This window comes from Schistocerca piceifrons, chromosome 3 (assembly GCF_021461385.2).
Source record: "Schistocerca piceifrons isolate TAMUIC-IGC-003096 chromosome 3, iqSchPice1.1, whole genome shotgun sequence".
Taxonomy (NCBI): Eukaryota; Metazoa; Arthropoda; class Insecta; order Orthoptera; family Acrididae; genus Schistocerca; species Schistocerca piceifrons.
In genome coordinates, this window is record NC_060140.1 from 123,556,981 (window position 1) to 123,564,551 (window position 7,571).

Consider the following 7,571-nt stretch of genomic DNA (forward strand, 5'->3'; position numbering starts at 1 on the left):
GCTCCTTCCAGCACTCAACATAAGGTGTCTAGAATAGTACCCTTGAGCTCTTCACTTGAGAAATCCCAATCTCCACTTGACTCCAGCAGTGTTCCACCACTGACCAACTCTCATTGGGTGAAGGCCATCCCCACCAAGAATACATAGTTCTCAAGCTCTACAGATGTGATGTGTTTCCAGTTGACCTCTTCTCAGACTAAACTAATATATTACAACAATATTTAAATAAAGAAATGTAAACAATATGTTACACTCATATCTTTTACAATAAATACACTGAAGAGCCAAAGAAAGTGGTACACCTGCCAATCGTGTGGAGCCTCCGCGAGCATGCAGAAGTGCTACAACACGACATGGCAAGGACTCGACTAATGTCTGATGTAGTGCTGGAGGGAATTAACACCATGAATCCTGCAGGATTGCCCATAAATCATTAAGAGTACGAGGGAGTGGCGATCTCTTCGGAACAGTACATTGCAAGGCATTCCAGACATGCTCAATAATGTTCATGTCTGGGGTGTTTCGTGGCCAGTGGAAGTGTTTAAACTCAGAAGAGTGTTCCTGGAGCCGCTCTGTAGTAATTCTGGACATGTGGGGTGTCACATTGTCCTGCTGGAATTGTGCAAGTCCATTGGAATGTGTAATGGACATGAATGGATGCAGGGGATAAGACAGGATGCTTATGTACATGTTACCTGACAGTCATATCTAGAGACCTATCAGGGACCCATATGACTCCAACAGCACACACCCCACACAATTACAGAGCCTCTACCAGCTTGGACAGTCTGCTGCTGACATCCAGGGTCTATGGATCCATAAGGCTGTCTCCATATCAATGATGTTTTATTGAATGGTTCGCATGCTGGCACTTGCTGACGGCTCAGCATTGAAATCTGCAGGAATTTACGAAAGGGTTGCACTTCTGTCATGTTGAACAATTCTCTGCAGTCGTTATTGGCCCCATTCTTGCAGGATGTTTTTCCAGCAACAGCAATGTCGGAGATTTGATGTTTTACCGGATTCCTGATAAACACGGTACATTCGTGAAATGGTCTTGGAGGAAATCCCCACTTCATCGTTACATCGGAATGCCATGTCCCATTGCTCGTGTGCCAAATATAATACCATGTTCAAACTCACTTGCATCTTGATAATCTGCCATTGTAGCATCAGTAACCGACTAACAACTGTGCCAGACACTTGTTATCTTATATAGATGCTGATGTCCACAGCACCGTATTCTGCCTGTTTACATATTTCTGTATTTGAACACGCATGCCTGTACCAACTTCTTTGGTGCTTCAATGTATAAGTGATAGTTGGTTCATAAATAAATAAGCCAGCCAGTATTCTTGCACATGTGTGCTCGTATTAAATGACTACAGATTACTGGTAAGCATTGTTTAAACAATTGTTTATGCCTGCTTGACAGAAGAGTCTTTTCACACCCTTTACAATAGTCATGTCGGCTAGCACAAGCGACTGACCACTTTTTAATTAGTACAGTTTATTTTTAATAGCACTTGTAATCAACATTTAAATAATGTTACTGGGGAACTAGTAAAGTATTTGTTAAATAGAAACAGAAGTATAAAAAAAATATGAGGTATTTATGCTACATTCATTTTCTGTATAAATGAGGAGAATTCAATGTTCTGAAAAATTTGCAAAAAAAAAAAAAAAAAAAAAAAAAAACCACCATTGTAAATCGATAAATAAAATAGATACAGATATGTATCTTTCAGGGATGATAGGTATAGTGCAATGCTATCATCTGAGGTACTGTTTGTTGAAATCACATGAAGCAATTAAAAATTGTTATTTCAAAGGTTTGTTGTGTCTTCGAACGTGCCTCAGTTTTTGGAGATTGCAGATGTATTCTGATTTGTGCTAATATATAACTGTGAGTCATTGTCGAATGTCAGAGAGCTGTAACTGAGCCTCTTTAAGATTTTCTGACACTCTGCCCTTTTCCGGAGCATCTCCTGTGCAAAGGACATGTGAGTAACAGCCATCCAAATTCCCTGTTTCAGGATTTTCCCCACATCTGGTCCTATGCTAATGCACGTGGCTTGCCTGGAGCGGCTGTGGTGGCCTGCCAGGCCACATTGTTCTGTTCATGCTGAGGCCAGACAGCTTTGCAAGCAAATCACCTTACCTTGTACTAGTTCTCAGTGATAGATTAGTTTGCCTACATATGCGTGATGTTACATGTTTCCTCAAAGTGTAAACTATTAGCTCAGTTAATGAAGACCAGAAAATGTCAACTGGGGGGAAAAATTCATGTAGTCACAAATCTTTGTGCAGTGGTAGATGGGAGTGTCATGAACAACATATTAAGAAGTCTGGCCAGTGGGGTGTGAGTGTGCAGATGGGGTGCAAGCACTTTTTTATGCTTTGCTTGACAATCTTGAAAAACCACAGCATCTAATAAAAATGTTTCCCAGTATAAAGTTAAACTACACTGGATTTCTTACAAAAAAGGTCATATTCATTTTGTCTCTCTTATTAATACTTTCTGTGTCACGAGTAATGGAAGAATCACAGATCATTAAAAGTAATGTTTTGATGGTATGAAATTGATGTTGATTGTTAAACGAAGTTGGTTACATTCTTAACCAATTTCTTGTCTTAGTGATGACTATTCCGTGCAATGAGTTTTTCCTACTACTATGAATATATATCTAATATGTTATGAGGGAAGATCATAAACTAATGGACAATAACCTTATTGCCAAAAAGTTTAATAGGCAACAAAAAAAATCACCAAATGAACTTATATCTTTTAGCTACTTTTCTGCATAGTCAATGACGTTCTGAAGACATTTTTCTCATCGTGGCACCAGTTTCAATATGTCCTCTTTGTAGAAGTCCATTTGTATGGCGTACATCCATCTTTGGGCTGATGAGTTCACTTCTGCATCTGTCACAAAGCATTGGCTGGCCAGAAATTTCTTCATGGGACCAAACAGATGAAAGTCTGATTGTGCAAGACACTGGGTCATGTCCCAAAAAAAATGTGGCGATGTTCTCACTAACAGATAAAGTAACATAGGGGCGAGCATTGACATGAAGTTTGACAGTGTCAGAATTAATATTGTGGTGTTTGTCAAGAAGGGCACGAGACAACTCAGCCAAAGTTTTAATGTAGGCTGCAATAATATTAAATGTGTGTACCACATCTAAGTGCAGTAGAATGGTGTTAATGAATTAATTGTGTTGTGGGTATGTAACAGGGTGGAAAGGTGGGGGAGGAGGTTTGAAATGTGAGGGAAGGTAGGGTGCCAGATTGTGGTCATGCATTCCCCTCCTTCATTGGTCTGCAGAACAAAATGCAAGCAGGCAATTCTCAGCCCCTCTTCTGCACTACATCATGAAAAAACAGCTGCAGGGTATTCCACAAAGTTATATGACCCTTCCTCAGCTCACCTTATGAATTACTGGTGACATAGTGCGCAGACCATTCAGGGGAGGGGGCCATCATGTTTATTTTCCACAACACTACAAGAGCTGTGAAGTTATTATGTCTACTTCTCTAAGAGAACTGGACAGGATTTGCTGAGCAGATACAGTGTTGTCTGTAAACTAAAAAGTGATTAGAACTTGTGTTGGAGGAAGTCACCTTTTCTGGAAGACAGATACAACTGGATAACTAAGAATCAATTTCTCCAGCAGCAGTGCACAACAGTGTGCATAGATTTACATAGAATCTGTCTATATGCTTTCCTTGTGTTTGTACTATCAGCATCTCATATATTTGTATTCACCGTAGTGTTAACACACACACCTCAGGGAGTGTTTAGGCATTATGTTGCTAGTGATTCTTTAGGCGAGCTGTGCAATAGTTGGTATAACTTTGTGAAATACTGTGTAGTTACTTTTTTTTTGGCACAGTGCGAGAGAAAGAATTGTCTGTTTTCTCTTTACTTTGCAGATGTATGAAGGAGGGTTAAGTGTATGACCTGAATCTGGTACCTTCATGCTGATATCTACCCCTGCCTTTCACCCCCAAAACACAATTTAACCCATTTATTATGGTTCTACTTAGAACTAGTATACACGTTTAATATTTGTTCTTCACCCGCATTATTTAGCAACAAACAATAATTTTTTGCTTTTAGAACCCAATTTTTAATAATTTACCATCTTTCCCATCCCTAGCAATGTGGAAACTGCTAATCCTAGAGTAAAAGTGAACAGGACTTTTTTGTAGAAAATTTAGAATAGTTTAATTTTGTGCTAGGGAACATTTTCACTAGAAGCTGTGGTTTTCAAGGTATTCAAGAAAAAATAAGTGTGATCTTTAAACATGTGCTCCTTCCCCATGCCATGGCAAGCTGCGCTAAGTTTCTTGACTGAGGATCTATGGCACAGACAGTGTGATCGAGGTGGTACCACAAATTCTCAACTGGATTTTAATCCAGTTAGTTTGGTGGCCAGGGGATTACAGTAATCTCATCCTGGTGCTACTCAAAGTACGCACGTACACTGCAAGCTGTGTGACATGTTGCATTGTCCTGCTGATAGATGCCATCATGCCAAGGAGAAACAATCTGCATGTAGGGGTGGACATGGTCCCCAAGGGCAGATGCATACTTGTGTTGATCCATTTTGCCTTCCAGAATGATGAGATCACCCAGGGAATTCCATGCAAACATTCTATAGACCATAATGCTCTCTCATGGTTGCAGGTTGTTTTCTTTCAGGTGTCTCACGCCATACATGGCAATCTGTCCAATAGAGTGTAAAATATGATTCACATGGAAAGGCCGCTAGCCACTACTAAGTGGACATCCAGTTGCAGCTTTGATGTGCAAATTCCAGCCTTTGTCAGTAATTAACAGCAGCCAACATGGGTGCATGAACTAGGCATCTGCTGCGGAGGCCCACATGCAACAACATTCACTGAGCAGTCATTGAGGAGACACTGCTGGTAGCTCCTAGCTTTGTCTGGTTAGTCAGAAGTTGCAAGTCTGTTTGCCCACCCACATCTCCATAGCTGTCATTCACCCCCACCATCTATGGCCCACCTTAGTTGCCTCAGCACTTGTTTTGGATAGCTTCATTTTGCCATGCCTTGTGTACTTTATGCACAGTGGCATGTAAACAGTTCACTAAGTTAGCCATTTCAGAAAGGTATCTAACCTTTGCCTGAAAGCCTGTGATCATGCCCTTTAGGACGTCAGATAAATCGCTCAGTTCCTACGTTATGATGACTGCATAGTTTACTGTGTCACCTGCCTCTTTCCCTCCCGAACGCACTTTATGGACCCTTCACTGCTAGTGCTGCCACCTGCCATTTGTGTGTGGTTATTTTACATTGATGTCAAACATAGGCAGTGGTCACATTATTCTGACTGGACCATGTACTTCTATAATTCTGAATATCCTTTGAATGGGGTGTTTCTTTTCTCTCTCTGGAATTCTTTTTTGGTTTAATCAATAAAACAACTCTAATAATGGTTCACTTTTCACCTATAAGCTGTTTCCTAAATCAATCTGTTAATCTTGTTAATACGTCTATTAAATTAAGGAAACTAACGAGTTCACCTAAATAAAAAGCCGGATTAAGTTGGTACTCCATGAAGCTGTGGTAACCACCCCAAACAGTCATTATATCTTTGTGGAATAAATAATTCTAAGTTCCCTTTGATCATTCTTAGACCAATACTTAGCCTTGAGAGATCTAGAAAAATCTTCTATAATTTTTTTAAACTTTTCAATTGAGCTGCATCTCGCTATTTAGAGTGATTACAATGCTAATTCTCCAGTGGTTATTTCAAGTTGTATATAAAGTTCCCTGAAATAACTAAAATATATTACAGTTTGTGTTTCTCTTTTTGGTGTAAAATGAGGAAAATGGTTTATGCCATTCTTTATTCCAAACTATATTCTGTACCCAATCAAGTTTTTTGCTATGGGCTGTAATGATTTCTGTATTATCATAGGAGTCTTGTGATCTATGGATTGTGGTATGGGCCCCCTCATTATTATTATTATTATTATTATTATTATTATTATTTATTACACACATTACAGGCCATTATCAGACCACACAAAGCATTTGGCTACTTGTTCTTCCTGTTCTTCCAGTACTCTTTCATTCGTTCGCTAAAGGCTGTTTTCCTTTCTTTGGTCTACTTTGGTCTCTGAGCTTTAGGTGCTGTCTTCTCTGACATACTTCCCACTTGTGCATTTTGTGTCTATAGATGCTTTCGTCTGTGATGTCCACTGAATCTACCTGTGCTTCTTCCATTTCAATTTTGACTTGTGCTATCCGAGGTATAGTGATTTTCAGCCTCTGTATATATCTGAGGATTCTGTTGGTGAGTCTGATCTGAGAGAGTCTGCTGATGAGGCTGTAAAATTTTAGTTGCCTTCGTCTGATGTCCGCTGCAAGGTTGGACAGCTTCTCTGTGGTGTCTGTGGAGTGAAGCCTGTATCCTTCATCTGTGAGTTTTGATCCAATAACTTTCCTTATAATTTTTCTTTCCTGTGTGAGGATCTTCTTAGGTCACCCTTTGTGTGTAGTGTCAGTGTCTCACAGGCATATAGCATCCCAGGTTAGATTACAGTATTGTAGTGACGAATTTTGATGGAGGTGGACACACATTTTTTGTTGTAGATAGCCTGTGTGTTGTGTAAGGCTCTCTTCACCTCCAGTAACCTGGTGTTCTGCATGATTTTCTCCTTTCCTGTCGGTTTGAGCACTTCCCCTAGGTATTTAAAATGTGTTACTCTGTTGATCTTGCCATATTTTGTGTTTAAATTCAGTATGTTGAATTTCGTGCAGAAGAACTCTGTTTCTTGGAAGGAGATCTGTAGCCCTACTTTTTCTACACATTCTTCTACCTTCCTCATTGCTGTGGTTTCATTGTCTGCAAGTAGTGCCAGGTTGTCCGTGAATGCTAAACAGCCAACTTCCAGTTCATCCTAGTCGCACTGGCTTCCATTATCCTTGCAATTTAAGCTTTTTTTCATATTCCTTAATGACTTTGTCCAACATTAGGTTGAAGATGAGAGGTGGGAGACAATCACTTTGATGCACACCTGTCGTGATCTCAAAGGGTTCAGAGATTTCCCCCCTAAATTTCACTTTTGATGTAGTATGTGTATTTTTGATTTGTCACAGTGTCTTGTTGTCCAAAGCTTGTTCATATAGGATGTTAAATAATGACTGGCAGTCAACAGAGTCATACACTTTCTTATAGTCAATGGAAGTTCATATGACTGGTGTATTTCTGAGGGCTTTGATTTTCAGCATAGTTTTCAAATTTAAGATTTTTTTCTGTGCGGGAGCGACCAGGTCAGAAGTCCATCTGGTACTCGCCAATTTTGTGTTCCAGCTGGTCCTGTGGCATACTGAAAGGATCTTGTATGTGACTTGTAGCAGAGAAATGCCCCTGTAATTGTTCACATCTGTGCAGTCACCTTTTTTATGTGTTGGATGAATCAGGATGCATTTCCAGTCGTCTGGCAGCTTTTCTGATGTCCAGATGTCTGTGATAATGTGTGTGAGTTAGGTCCGATGGTTTTTGGTAGTTCAGCCAGATGTTCTGTTGTTTTTG